At 37.9% G+C, this 15722-nt stretch overlaps 1 pseudogene; it reads left to right on the top strand.

The window, feature by feature from the left end:
* The first annotated feature begins 1425 nt into the window (after positions 1-1425).
* Positions 1426-2483, top strand: LOC102276426 (DNA-directed RNA polymerase III subunit RPC4 pseudogene; annotated as a pseudogene).
* The last annotated feature ends 13239 nt before the right edge of the window (positions 2484-15722 follow it).

Raw genomic sequence — 15722 nt, 5'->3', positions numbered from 1 at the left:
CTCCTTTAGAATGGACTGCTTGGATCTCCTTGCAGTCCAAGGGACTCTCAAGAGTCTTCTCCAGCACCACCCTCTTCAAAGATTTACACATGTAAAAATATACCAAAATTAATGAAAAAAATTTCAATTTTCATAAAAATGTCCCAGATCCTGTTTACTTCCTTGTGACTATTCATTTGATAACATGTAACATGGCATTGTAACTTTAGAAGAGTTGGACCTTATTTCATGAACCTTTAAATGTGGGCTGGCTTTGTGATTTGCTGTGGTCAATAGAGTATGAAAGAAGTGCCAGTATTCCATTTCCAAACAAGACATCAAGAACGCCTGTGTTCTCACTTTTGTTTCTCTAACTGTACTCTGAGAACAAGTAAATGTGAGCCAACCTGCTAGACAATTAAAAAAAAAAATCTAATAATTTACAGTCCAGCCAGGACAAACAGAACCACCTAGTTGCCTGCTGCTAAATATAGATGTGCAAGTGGGTATCTCTGGGCCCTTAGAGACTAGGTGATCCCCTAGCCAACCCATACACATGTGAGCCTAAAAGAGCTTATTGCTTTAAGCATATAGGCTTTGTGTGTTATTTTTTTAAATAAATATCTTATGATTTTATTTATATAATTCTTATTGCTTGCTTATTACTTATCAATATAATTATTAAAGTTAAGAGATTTTTACTTATAAAATATATTCTTTGGAAATATATGCTGTTATAATGGATTAAGTGCAATTACCTACTGCCATTATAAATTTGTGTAACCAGCAATCACAATCATGCTTGGACCTAGAGTGTGTCATACAGAGTGAAGAAAGTCAGAAAATAAAACAAATATGGTATATTAACGCATATGTGTGAAATCTAGAAAAATGGTAACAGATGAACCTATTTACAGGGCAGGAATAGAGATGCAGATGTAGAGAATGGGCATGCGGACATGGAGGGGAAAAGAGGAGGGTGGGATAATTGAGAGAGTATCATTGGCATATATATATATATACTGCTGCTCCTGCTGCTGCTGCTGCTGCTAAGTCGCTTCAGTCATGTCTGACTCTTTGCGAACCCATAGACGGCAGCCTACCAGGCTCCCCCGTCCCTGGGATTCTCCAGGCAAGAACACTAGAGTGGGTTGCCATTTCCTTCTCCAATGCATTAAAGTGAAAAGTGAAAGTGAAGTCGCTCGGTTGTGTCCGACTCTTAGCGACCCCATGGACTGCAGCCCACCAGGGTCCTCCATCCATGGATTTTCCAGGCAAGAGTACTGAAGTGGGGTGCCATTGCCTTCTCCGATATATATATATACTACCTTTTGTAAAATAGATAACTAGTGGGAAGCACAGGGAGCCCAGATCGGTGCTCTGTGTTGAAAAAGTGTAAATGACCAACAGGAAGAGGGCCGTGGATGGAACTGGGAGTCCCTAGAAATGACTCAGTCCCAGTCCAACTTTGAGCAAGGAATAGCCAAAATGATGAAGTAAAAGGGGAGCTGGGATATGACCGTAGATGTGTTGGACATGGGGCCCTCTCACTACAAAAAGTGCAAAAAAGAATAGGGAAACAGATGAAGAAACAAAACCAATCCTGTGCAGGCAGGAGAAGTACGATTTTATTGATGACCTTAGGCTGAGTAATGACACTCAATATATGCCTGAGCAGCTACCCTAGGGCTGTGTGGTGTTGGTTTAATCGCTAAGTTGTGTCCGACTCTTTGCAACCTAAGGGACTGTAGCCCACCAGTTTCCTCTGTCATTGAAATTTTCTAGGCAAGAATACTGGAGTGGGTTGCCATTTTCTTCTCCAGGAGATCTCCCCATCCAATCAAAGCTGGGAAGCCCATGGTGGCTGACCCACTTGAGCTGGCTTTTTAAGGAAGAGAATGGAGAATCAGATGTTAAAACCTGGCTGGCTGGTCCCAAGGAAGAGGACTTGGAGGTGACGTGCCTCCTGGGAAAATGAAAGAGAAGCCATGAGATGAGAAGAAGGAGACCAAGATGAAGGCTCCCCTAGAGTAGCCAGGAAGATCTCTGGCCTCCCAAAGGATGGATCTGCCTCAAGGCTGCTCAGGAAGCTAAGCCTCATGCAGGAGGAACAGTTGTTGTTCCTGCAGCTGCCAGACTGGATCCCAGCCAGCTGCCTCTTCAGGACATCAAGACAAAGGTGCCGAATAAGGATGGACAGATGGTGGTTATAAAGCAGGATGAAAAGCAGGAAGCCAGGTTGCCAGAGAATGCTTGTACCCTGGCTGACCTGACAGAGTGTCAATGATAAGTCGCTCACCCACACATCAGGGCAGGGGCAGTACCTCCTGGGCAAAGTCACTCTGGATGTGATGATGGGGACAATCTGCTCTTTCCTGCAGGAACTGGTGGCCATGGGCTTTGGAGACAATAGAATGAGTGAGATGACAGTCTTGGGATATGCGAAGTGCAAACTCATCTGCTCTCCCAATTTTGAATCCCTGTTGGATCACAAACACCAGTAAAATGAGCAGATGGAGAATGGTGGTGACTGTGCCTGTGATTGCTGCCTGCTCCAAACGTTATGTTCTCATATCTGTTCCACCCAGAAGTGGCCTGTTTAGCCCGCCCACTCTAGCCATTGTCCCAGTTTGCTCTACCCCATGTAGCTCCCTCCTACAGCAGTTGTGAATAAGGCATAGCCTTCCCATGGCAACTGTGAACAAGGCATAACCTTCCCAAAGCATGCACCCTCACTGCTGGAGGGCTTGTCCCTGCTATTTTTAACAGGCTGCATCCTCCCAGGTGGTGAGGTGTCTGTGGGAAAGAACAGGATCCTTCTCTTGGGGTGGTTCCCAGGTAGGAAAAGTAAGAAGGGCTGCAGCATCTTTGGCTCCCTCATCCCTCCTGAGAGATGACAGAGAGTCTCTTGAGTATCTTGAGGGAGAGAGCAGAGGTCTTTTGAGTCTGAGACTCAGTCCCTGCTCTCTCTGTTACTAAGTGTGTAATTGGACAAACTCTGTAACCTTTCTGAACTTCATAGTCCTCTTCTGAAAAAAAATGAGGATGATATCTACCTCATCAAGTTGGTATGGGGATGAAACGGAATAATCTCAATGAAAACTCCTTGCTGAAGCCAGACATACAAGTAGGTGCTCAATTAATGTTAGGTTAGTTTCTCTTACCCAAAAAAAAAAAAAAAAATAGGTGATGTGTTATCAGTAGTTAATAATTCAAATATTCATAGAAAATTTCTATTGTACTTTACTTAAAATCAAAATACTGAGTAGTATGAATGACTTTTGGGAATTCATTGCTGGGATATATGATCATTCTTTATCTGAAATATTTAATATCTCAAGTAGCTGAAAGAAATTTAAGAAATGGTATATATGTGGTCAAAGGTGATCAACAGTACAAAAAAAAAACAAAAAAACAAATTATGCCTTTGTAGCCCTGTCTATGCATATAGTCTGCAGCCCAAATAGCCAAGATAGAAAGAAACTGAATTTTTGATGGCAAAAAAAAAAAACAAAACATGCAGTTAGAAATATAATTTGTGCTTACCACCAAAATAAAAATTGAACATATGACTTGATAATGTGACTGACAGTGTTTAGGAGTAGAATTTAAAAGTCACAGTAGTGATCAACTTATCAAGATGAGTGTTTACTGATAATAAAATATTGTTGTTGTTCAGTCTCTCTGTCATGTCTGACTTTGCAACTCCATTGAATGAAGCACGTCAGTCCTCCCTGTCCTTCACCATCTCCCAGATCTTGCTCAAATTCATGTCCATTGAGTTGGTGATGCCATCCAACCATCTCATCCTCTGTTACCCACTTCTCCTCCTGTCCTCAATCTTTCCCAGCATCAGGGTCTTTTCAAATGAGTCAGCTCTCCACATCAGGTGGCCAAAGTATTGGAGTTTCAGCTTCAATATCAGTCCCTCTAGTGAACACCCAGGACTGATCTCCTTTAGGATGGACTGGTTGGATCTCCTTGCAGTCCAAGGGACTCTCAAAAGTCTTCTCCAACACCACAGTTCAAAAGCATCAATTCTTTGGTGCTCAAGTTGACTTCTTTATAGTCAACTCTTTATAGATCCACATCCATACATGACTTTTGGAAAAACCATACCTTTAACTATATGGACCTTTGTTGGCACCACCATTCTCCAACTGTCTCATCCCTGTCCCCTTTTCCTCCTACCTTCCATCTTTCCCAGCATCAGAGTCTTTTCCAATGAGTCAGTTTTCTTAGGTGGCCAAAATATTGGAGTTTCAGCCTAAGCATCAGTCCTTCCAGTGAATATTCAGGACTGGTTTCCTTTAGGATTGACTTGTGGTTATTTGTGTCATTAAGATCTTTTTTGTATAGTTCTGTGTATTCTTGCCACCTCTTCTTAGTATCTTCTGCTTTTGCTAGGTTCATACCATTTCTGTCCTTTATTGAACCCATCTTTGCATGAAATGTTCCTTTGGTATCTCTAATTTTCTTGAAGAGATCTCTAGTCTTTCTCATTCTTTTGTTTTCCTCTATTTCTTTGCACTGGTGACTTATGAAGGCTTTCTTATGGTTTCTTGCTATAATAAGCAAAAGAGATAGGATATTTCTAATTATTTTTCTGTTAAGCTATGGGTTTCATAGGTTGACATAGATTATTATACGCTCCTGAATAAAATGGAAACATTCCCACTGACAAAATTAGGTCAGGATTTCTAATATGAAAATAAATTTTCCCTTTCATACTTGCCTTAATAAATGCTCTTAGGAACTTTACTTGCAAATTTCCATTGTTTGTCTCTGCTAAATACAGGCTTTATTTTCTTGGGCTCTAAAATCACTGCAGATGGTAACTGTAGCCATCTGCATGAAATTAAAAGATGTTTGTTCCTTGAATTAAACCTATGACAAACCTAGACAGTGTATTAAAAAGCAGAGACATCACTTTGATGACAAAGATCCATATAGTCAAAGCTATGATTTTTCCAGTAGTCATCTATGGAAGTGAGATGACTTCTCACCTATGAAAGTGAAAGTTGGACCATAAAGAAGGCTGAATGCCCAACAATTGATGCTTTTGAACTATGATGTTGGATAAGACTCTTGAGAGTCACTTGGACTGCAAGGAGATCAAACTAGTTAATGCTAAAGGAAATCAACCCTGAATAAATTGGAAGTACTGATGCTGAAGCTAAAATTCTAATAATTTGGCCACCTGATGTGAAGAGCTGAGTCACTGGAAAAGTTTCTGATGCTGAGAAAGAATGAGGGCAAGAGGAGAAGAGAGTGACAGGATGAGATGGTTGGATGGCATCATTGACTCAGTGAACATGAGTTTGAACAAAGAGAGTGAAGGACAGGGAAGCCTGGCATGCCGCAGTCCCTGGGATCTCAAAGTGCCACACACGATAGAATAACTGAACAACAGAAAACTCAGTCTCTTTGATGCTTTCCAGGAGAGCAGGAGCAAAATAAAAATAAGGAAGTTTTTATTGTTGTTTCTATCTTGCTGTATTTCAGACACTATCTTCTTCAAAGTGTAGTATTTCTAGGATTAAAAGTGAAGGTTGAGTCAAGGACCTAGTTTATAGCACAGGGAACCCTTCTCAATAGTCTGTGGCAGCCTGGATGCAAGTGGAGTTTGGGGGAGAATGGATACACATATATGTATGGCTGAGTCCCTTTGCTGTCCACCTGAAACTGTCACACTGCTGTGACTCAGATATACGCCAATACAAAATTTAAAAATATAATGAAAAAAGACAGTAAAATATTTTTTATTTTAAAAGAGTGAAGTTTGAATACACTTCTGACATAGATCAAGTTTGTGTGTCTTTGCCTCACTATACCTGCTTTCCTTCATTTGTAGATTAGGGTGTCTGGTGGTACCATAGAAGTCTCTTATGAACATTAATGGGAAAATGCATATGAACAATTTGGCACAATATCTAACAAATAGCAAATAATGACTAAAAAAGTTAACTATTTATTACAGATCATTCCTGAAGGAGAAGCATTTCTGGGTTAGTATATCCCATTCATTATATACTGACTTTCATAACCTTTTGTTTTAAAAGATGACTTTTTCTTATCTTCATACCCATCACTCAGTAACAGTGGTCTTATCTGAGCCATTGTTCCCCAAAGAGCAATTGCATTTTCTGCTCCATTAAAAGAGAACTACATCAAACTGCACTAGCGGATTCATCTAATCAGTAAATATTTATTGTGCATTTAATGCATCTTAGCACTCTATCAGATTCCTCAGGTCCTAGGGAACCAAAATCATATGGCTTTTTCAGACTCTGTAACTTATTAACCACCCCAGTATGCTCTAAGTAAACAGCACAACCATAATTTTATTAAAAACTGATCTAAAATGTTCCTTTCCCATGCCTTTCCTGCACACCCCAGGTTCAGGTTATCCCCCACCCCTCTGAACTCTCAGAGCAGCTAATCCAAGCCACCATTATGACACCTTTCATTTGCAAGGTGTGTTATGGTCTCTAAATATTTGGTCTGGTTTTCAAATTACATGAGGAAAGACTACAGAGAAAATATGATCACAGCACTTTACTAGCACAGGTCCATGAAAGGAAAAATAAAGGCAGGATAAATCAGTTTGTTCACTTCAAGTGAAAAACTAATGGTGTGCTAAATACACTAATTTGAAATGCATGGGTATGAGGAAGCAATAATGTTCTCATCATCAAGGTGAAGATACCTTCTTGGAAAACAAAATGGAAGTAAACAAAACACTACCAGGTGTCAGCGGGGAAAGAGAAGAAACGAAGTTGAATCCTTACCAAAATGCATTATTTATGAAAAGACGCATAGCAGCTGTTGCAGAAAAGATAGCATGACATCAAGAGTTCTCAAGAAGCACAGAAGTAGAGGGGGAAAGGGTGTGGCTTCAATATTTCTGAAAGCAACTGCTGAAAGTATCAAGCCCAGAGAATGCCAGCTGTTGGTTCTTTGAGCAGTGCCATAGACTTCACATACTAAGAATTGTAATGCCTGGAGAAAACTTACATTTAAAGCAGGTATTGATGAGGAATAGAAGTCAAAGTTAACAGACAAAAAAAAAAAAAAGAAAAGAAATCTGGTTCTTTAAGATAAATTGGATATCTAGTTCCAAATTGTGTTAGGATTTTGTAGCTTGGGGTAAATCACTTAAAACTTCCTACTCCCTTCAGTGTCATCTTTTACACAATAAAAAGAGGAACTTAAGACTGCCTATTTATAGGTTTTCTGTGTGGATAATATAAATTATTATTCTAGAATTATTATCAATTTTGCTCATTATTTTTACTACATATTCAGAAGAAGAAAATTAACTATTTTATTATTTAACCTTTTATTTTATATTGGAGTATAGCTGATCAACATTGTTTTGATAGTTTCAGGTGGACAGCAAAGGGACTCAGCTGTACATATACATGTATCCATTCTCCCCTTAACTACCCTTTCATCCAGGCTGCCACATAAACACTGAGCAGAGTTCCATGTGCTATACAGTAGGTCCTTATTGGTTAGCCATTTTAAATGTACCAGTGTGTACGTGTCAATCCCAAACTCCATAACTATCTCTTACCCCTCTCCCTCCCCCGATAATCTTAAATTCTTTCTCTACATCTATAAGTCTGTTTCTATTTTGTAAATAAATTCATTTGTATCATTTCTTTTTAGTTTCCACATATAAAGCATAGCAGGATATTAACTATTTTAAAACATTGTTTTATTAAAGAATAATTTATTTTTGGAAAACAATTTCTGCTTTGAATCCAAAAAAAAAAAACATGATCTTAAAACTCACCTAGTTGAAACCATTTGGAATTTTTCTCCCATTGTTAGTTTATCACCTTTTAGAGGCCCTAGTTTATTTAGCAATTGTTAAAAGAGTTGTGAGCTGGACTGGACCAAATTTGCCAGCTGGACAAAGTAGGATTTTTATGCAATATATCAATAAATTGCTAGACTAAGGAGACCTATGGCCGAGAGTATGAAAACTGTTTTTGAACATTTTAGATAGTGGTACTTTTCTCAGGAAAATTCTTTGATAAGACTTATCCCAAGTGCTAAAGTCATCCTTTCCCTGAACCCAACCTGGGATAAGTCATGCATAACCATTTTAAAGTTTCTTTTGTAGTTTTTATCATAAATGGTCCCTGCTTGATCTCCCTGTAGTTCCCAAGCTCCAGCCATGTGTTCTCTGCCAAGCAAGTCTTGCCTATTGTGTAAATCTCAACACAGTAAAATCCATGCTCTCAGGCTCTAACTCAAGATACACACTTGCTGAGCAGGATTACCTAATGGTCTCATCCTATCATTTTACAGAGGAGGAAACAGAGTTCTCGAGATTCACTCAGCAGCAGAAGTATTGTAGAAACATACTTTATATCTAAATTAACATTTATTTCCATGAGAGGCTACTTCCAAAGACTCCTTCAAAACTACTCCCAGAATTATGTTGCTAAAAAAGCAAATAAAAGAATGCAGTCTTGTCACCCTTCTTTATAAACAGTGAACCTTTAAAAGGACCTCAAAGAAACTTCTTGGTTTTATCGAGTCTAAGTCCAATGCATCTATCAAGCCATGTCTCCATCTGTCATTCATCCATTAAATGTGTATTGCTTGAGAAGCAGACAACATTGAGGTAGATGCTAAAAGGAGAGTAAATGACACACAAATAGTCCCTGCCATCAAGTCCCTGCCTTAAAGTTTAGTGTATGAGAAAGATTGCAATTATGATCACAACTGCATTGTTAACACAAATGACCAAACTTCTGGATTTCTCCCACCCACACTCTCAACACTAGTCACACTACGGTTGCCACATAACTCCCACCTTTCCTAATTAAGCCCAGTTGTTTCATATGGCCTTCAATTTTCATATGTTGTATCTTTCTTGTCTAGAATATTCCAGTTTCTTTCTTACTTCGGCAAACTTCTAAATATTCAATTTGTTGAGTTATGACCTCTCTGAAAGCCCTCTTCACCAGAGTTGATTGAGGCACCAGGGTTTTGTAGGTATATCTTGTGTATTCTGCTAAGAAGTCATCTTTAAATAAGTGGGTTTTGTTCACCAGTCAAAAGCAAAATTCTAACATGCATGGGTTTATTTCTGCTAATTTCTCACAAGGCCCTTGCAGAAATAATTTAACTTTTCCAATAATCAGCTCCTTACCTTTAAATGTGTTTATAGTGTCATTTACCTTTGTTGGAACAAGTGAATGAGTTAATTAATACCTGTAAAATATTTCAGCAGGGTTTAGCATATCTTAGGTGGTTTATTAATATCAGTTTTTTATATGATTATCAAACCAAATGTCCTGACTCACAATAATTCTCAGTAAATGTATACTGAAAATGTGAAAGTGTGAATTTATAATTAATATAAGTCTTTGCATTGGACTTTAAATAAATTAAAAAGGAAAAAGCTAGAAATTAAAACTAAGCCTAAGACTACCTGCCCTAAAGTCAAAAAGTATTTAATGAAAATCAACATTTTTAACAAATAGACTTTGCAATTCTAACCATATCAAATATGAAAAATGCTACAGATATATAAATTTTTATTGCATTCATTTGTCTTAGGTTGACTTGGATAGTTTTAATAAGCTAAATTCTGAGTGTTTCAAAATATTTTTCCTTCATTATTTGGTTAGGAGTCTAATGAAGCAGCACAACAGTGTTTCATTTTTTTACTGTTCCTCAAGAGGCAACTCATTTAATCATCTGAACACTTGGAAATCCATTGTGATACAAATAAATAATTATGTAGTACTCCTTTAAAATAAATCACTGAAAATTTTATTGAAAACATGCAAAATGAATTTAAAGAATGTATACTTTGCTGTAAAATTATATTACTTGACTTACTCAAATATTACTACATGTACACAAAAAATAAATACATAAATAATACAAGGCAAGAAAAATAAATTATGTTGTCATTCCAAAAATGCATATTTCTACTCTGGTGGTCAAAGAACAACAAATAGCAGCTTTACAACCACATCAGTGTCGTAGGTGTCTCATTCTGAAGAGTAGTCAGTACCCTAGAATAGAAGTGATTGCAATTTAAAATGTCACGAATCATATAGGATGCTTTTGGTCCCAGAAACTAAAATTTTTACGTGATGAGACTGTATGATTTTTTCCCCGTATATCATTAGAAATTACCATATCCATATTGAATATTCTCCAACAAGGTCTATTTTCAGGTTTCAAAGTCACATATTTGTGGATTATATTCTTCAGATTGTACATTAATATGGATCTGAAAGAGATAGAATGCTTCCAGGCCTTAAATACTGATCTTACATCATTACATTTACTTATTTAAAAGTTTTTTATTTTATATTGGGGAACAGTTGATTTACAATGCTGTGTTATTTTCAAGTATTCAGCAAAGTGATTCAATTACACATATGCATATATATATTCTTTCTCAGATTCATTTCCCATATAGATTATTAGAGAGCATTAAGAGTGCCTTGCGCTATACAATAGGTCCTTATTGATTACCTAGTTTCTATATAGTAATGTGTATGTTAATGCATCATTATATTTTTAAAAAAACAATTAAAAAAAAATCTGAACAATTTAAGTAATTTTAGCAAAAGCCCTATAAATAATGTTTGAATGAATTGAACAATTTATAAAGATGAAAAAACAAAATTTAAAGAAGTGGACAGAGTAATAGATTATGATCACTTCATCAGCATCCTGAAAGAAGAGACTGATTACTTGATGATTAGAGTAGAACATTAATTAACAATGAGATTAAAACAATTACTTTAAAGATTATATTTATAGGAGACTATGAACAATCATACAGGAAATGCTAGCCAGTATTAAAAATCCACTGATACTGTTTCAAGAAAATTACAAGGAGCTTACAGTACATGGTGGTTACCTATCATCACTATTTTAAAAAGGAACAATCCTCAACAGCACAGTCTACACACAAAAAATTTTTCAAAATGAAATGGACATAACCATGACATCTCATTCTTTGACACCTAAAGCTGAGGTTCACTGCCTGTTAGACTGACATCAGAAACTAAATGCCTAACAGCTGCCTTCCATGTGAAATCACAGGAAAAATAATACCAATTATAGCAATGTGCACAGCATCTATATTCATCTGTTCAGTGTTCATTTGGCAGATGTAATCCTAGTCAACATCATCATCATGTAATATCCCTGCATCAGCACTGGCTTAGCAGTTTTACCATGTCCTTATCCTAATGAGACTATTCTAGGTGGAATCTGTCTTAGCTTGGGCTGTCATAATAAAATACTGAAGACCCTGTGGCTTAAACTACGTAAATTTATTTTCTCAAGGTTCTGAAGGCTGAAAGTCCAAGATCAGGGTTTCAGCATGGTCAGATTCTGGTGAAAACTCTCTTTTGAGGTTGCAGAGCCATCCTTTTAGGTGTCCTCACACAGTGGAGAGAGAGAGGCTCCCCTCTGGTGTCTCACGTTATGAATTCAGGAATCCCTTTGTGTGTATGGTCCGGTGGGGTCTCACTCTCCTGACCTCTTCTAAACCTAATTACCTCCCAAAGCTCCCACCTCCAAATACAATCACAATAGGGATTGGGGTTTTGGTATATACATTTGAGGATTTCATGAACATTCAGTCCATAATATAATCCTAAATACACAGGTTTGCAGTTTCCTTTTTTGCTCATTAGTGGTTCTATAAAAACATCAACATCACATTTTTATACATGAAAATGATTGAACGGAAACTATGTGTGAATTAACACTGAAGATCAGATCATTAGAGGATTAACAAATCAAGGATCTTACCCACTATATTTTACTAACAATATCAAAGATAAATTAATTGTAAACACCTACAAAGCAGAGGGCGGCTTCAGATCCCAGGTTTTTTTTTTTTTTTTTTCTGGCCACATTAAGGCATTCTGTGGCTCACATCAACATAAAAGGTCGCTAAGCTCCATATGCCATTACATCAGTTGCACAGAAAGGAGTTGTTTCGGTAATGACATATCTCCATTTTATATTCTGATAGGTACATTGGTTTGGTGACATTTTCTGCATTAAGCCATAGGTGAATTTAATGAGTAAAACTTTAAAGCCTTGACCAGTGTGTGTAGTTGAGTTGAAAAATGTAACATAATCATGCATTTTTAAGGGTTCTGTGCCTCCTAATGTAGCAGAACAGTTTTATTTCCTAACATTAGTGTCTCTAGCAAACATATTTTTTTCCTGTAAATCCATAGATTTGTTATTTGGTTACAGTAAGTCGGGGTTGGCAAATTTGTTTTCTGCCAAGGGCCAGACAGTAAATATTTTAGGCTTTGTGGGCCACTTTTGGTCCCTGTTAATCTTCGTATTCTATTTTTACAATACTTGAAAGTGAAAGTGAAGTCGCTCAGTCGTGTCCGACTATTTGCGACCCCATGGACTGTAGCCTACCAGGCTCCTCTGTCCATGGGATTTTCCAGGCAATAGTACTGGAGTGGATTGCCATTTCCTTCTCCAGGGGATCTTCCCGACGCAGGGATCTAACCTGGGTCTCCCGCATTGTAGACAGGCGCTTTACCGTCTGATCCACCAGGGAAGTATGTTTACAATACTTAGGAAATGTCAAAATATTTTTAACTCATGGGTCATGGTTTGCTGACCCCTACATAGGCAATCATAGACAAATCTGATAGATTCTGCTAAAAGCATGCCTTAGACAAGGACTCCCCTGCTAGAAAATATTATTTATTTGCCTGGTATACTATATATATATATATTCTCCAGCTCCACCACTCCCGCCCCCCCCCCCCACCGTATATTATGGTGTTTTGACATCTTAAAAAAAAAAAAAAAAATTGTCTGGGAAGACTATTCCTCCTGGGCTAGCCAATTCTTAGAGATAGCAAGGGATTTGGCCTGGAGCAAACCTTTGATATGCAGAGTAACCAATACAAATCCCTCCTTTCTCCAGCTGGTTTATACACCCCAGCAGGCAGTGTCCTTCTGCCTTAATTGTCCCAGAGCCAGGTCCCAGGGAACTGGAAGTTAGAGACCACCCGTATAGCCCAAAGCCAGTCAACGTTATTCAAACTGCCCAATCCTAAACTGTTTACTCTGTCTTGCTTTGTCTTTCCCAATGAAGACAAGTCTTTCCCTCACTTCTGCTTCTGCCCTGTGATCCAAACCTGGTTTCTCCTGTGGACCTGTGTGATGAGCCATGTCTCTTGTTTCTATGGGAAACAGAAGTAACATTAAATTTATCTCTCAGTGGAGTTGATATCTCTGTGAGATCACTCAGTCATGTTTATAAGTTAAGACCTGAGTACAAAACACCAGAAGGTCTGACTTCAGCATATTTACAAGGAGACTCTCTACATGAAGTTACTTGCCTTTCATTTTCTTCCCAGGAATGTCACCCAGTAAAGGGAAGGAATGATTTGAGAGTCTGCATTTAAACATCTCTTTTCTCTACTTTGTATGTTTTCACATGTATGGGACTAATAATGATTTAAAAAACCAAGTTATCAATACTATACTTGCATTGCTTTATTAATGATTTTAATTTTTTTAATCTAACATTGTATTTACTTCCTGCTTATTTTTATTCTCCAAATTCTCTGTTGAGAGCTTATGGGTGAAGTGGAGGGTTTAAGTACACAAAATGTACTAAATGTTATTCACAAAGTTGTGCATCTAGTCCCTTGGTGGTTTCTATACCAAAGCAAACCTGAGTGACTTACAAATTGCATGGTTAACCAATGTACAATATAATATATAATCTAAGAATATGGACTCTGGAAAGAGATTTACTTTGTTTTCATTCCCATCTTTGCTATTAAAATATTTGATATTTTGGTATACTTCATTACTTAATGCCTTATTTCTTTCATATATTAAATAGATATACACCTCTCTGTAGTTATTATTAAATAAAATTATTCATAAAATGCACTTAATACAATGCTTGAATCATCAGATCAGATGAGATCAGTCGCTCAGTCATGTCTGACTCTTTGTGATCCCATGAATCGCAGCACGCCAGGCCTGCCTGTCCATCACCAACTCCCGGAGCTCACTGAGACTCACGTCCATCGAGTCAGTGATGCCATCCAGCCATCTCATCCTCTGTCGTCCCCTTCTCCTCCTGCCCCCAATCTCTCCCTGCATCAGAGTCTTTTCCAATGAGTCAACTCTTCGCATGAGGTGGCCAAAGTACTGGAGTTTCAGCTTAAGCAGCATTCCTTCCAAAGAAATCCCAGGGATGATCTCCTTCAGAATGGACTGGTTGGATCTTCTTGCAGTCCAAGGGACTCTCAAGAGTCTTCTCCAACACCACAGTTAAGCAATATATTAAGGTTGTGTGGATCTAGCCCTAGTAGTTGTCTACTGTTACTTCCCAGGAACTTGGGAGTCTATCTTCTCAAAGTAGTAATCTTAAATGGGGACTAGAGCCTTTTCACTATTACCTTATATTCAATATATTTCATTGGCAGTGTTTCTAGAAAAACAAGTAGATCAGAGACCAAAACTCTTCCACTACACTAGGAGGTACAAAGAAGTTAAAAATGCACGATCATGTTCCATTTTTCACCTTAACTCTACTGCACACTGATCAGGAGTTTCAACTTTTACCTAATGAATTCACCTTTGCATCCAACCCCAGTTGAAGTTAACATCATCCTTTTTCTCTGTTGGTGACTGATGAAACAAGGCCATTCTGGAATTCTTCCTGGGCCTATCTTCTACACTTCAAGGTCAAAACTGCACTCCTTAAATCCACCTGACACTCTTAATAAGGATTGTTTCTCTTTGCCTGGGTCTCTTGCCTAGAAACTTCCCTGGTGGCTCAGAGGTTAAAGCATCTGCCTGTAATGTGAGAGACCCAGGTACGACCCCTGAGTTGGGAAGATCCCCTGGAGAAGGAAAAGGCAACCCACTCCAGTATTCTCACCTGGAGAATTCCGTGGATGGAGGAGCCTGGTATGCTACAGTCCAGAGGGTCGCAAAGAGTTGGACACAACTGAACGACTTCACTTTCTTTCACTTCCGTAGAAACTTCCTTGAACTGCCTTTTTTACTGGCCCAAAGCCCAGTCCTGTTCAAAGAGTTTTCTCTCCTTTTATATCTCTTTTTCTTAGTTTCTTTCTTTCTTTCTTTCTTTTTGTATAGAAGTTTCTTCTAAGTAGCTGCTTGCAGATTTCAAGTCATTGTAGCCAACTTAAAGAGAGAAGCTGCCCTTTCAACTTGTGCAAAACATTCTTTTTTATCGTGACCTTTGAATCCCCTTTCATTTACACATCCATATTCTAGGAGTTAGTAGGACCCTTATGGCATTTACAAACTTAGCCAATTTTAATATCATGTTTATCTGTTATAAATTTATATTAACATAGTTTTATCCTATGATTTCAAGGGGTCAAAACACTTCCAAGAACTTTTGAAACATGAATGAGAGATATAGAAGATGATTTGTGATTGGAGTGTGGGGATGATGCAAATATTAATACAATTACCCAACCTTCTTTCCTATTACCATTAATTTGAGTCTCTTTTTAGGCATTGGAAAATAAAGAAATTCTCCTCTCCATCACTTCTTTTGCCTCTAAATACACAATAGACTATTTATAGGAAGACAAGATCAAAAGAGGAAAAGGTACAAAACAGTTAAAATTAACCAAATGATTTCATCTGTGTCTGTGGTTCCAGAAAAGCTTACAGACACCTCAGCCCTACCAAAGATAGAACATTTCTGA

This window comes from Bos mutus, chromosome 6 (assembly GCF_027580195.1).
Source record: "Bos mutus isolate GX-2022 chromosome 6, NWIPB_WYAK_1.1, whole genome shotgun sequence".
Taxonomy (NCBI): domain Eukaryota; kingdom Metazoa; phylum Chordata; class Mammalia; order Artiodactyla; family Bovidae; genus Bos; species Bos mutus.
This window is presented reverse-complemented; position numbering and strand designations above follow the sequence as displayed.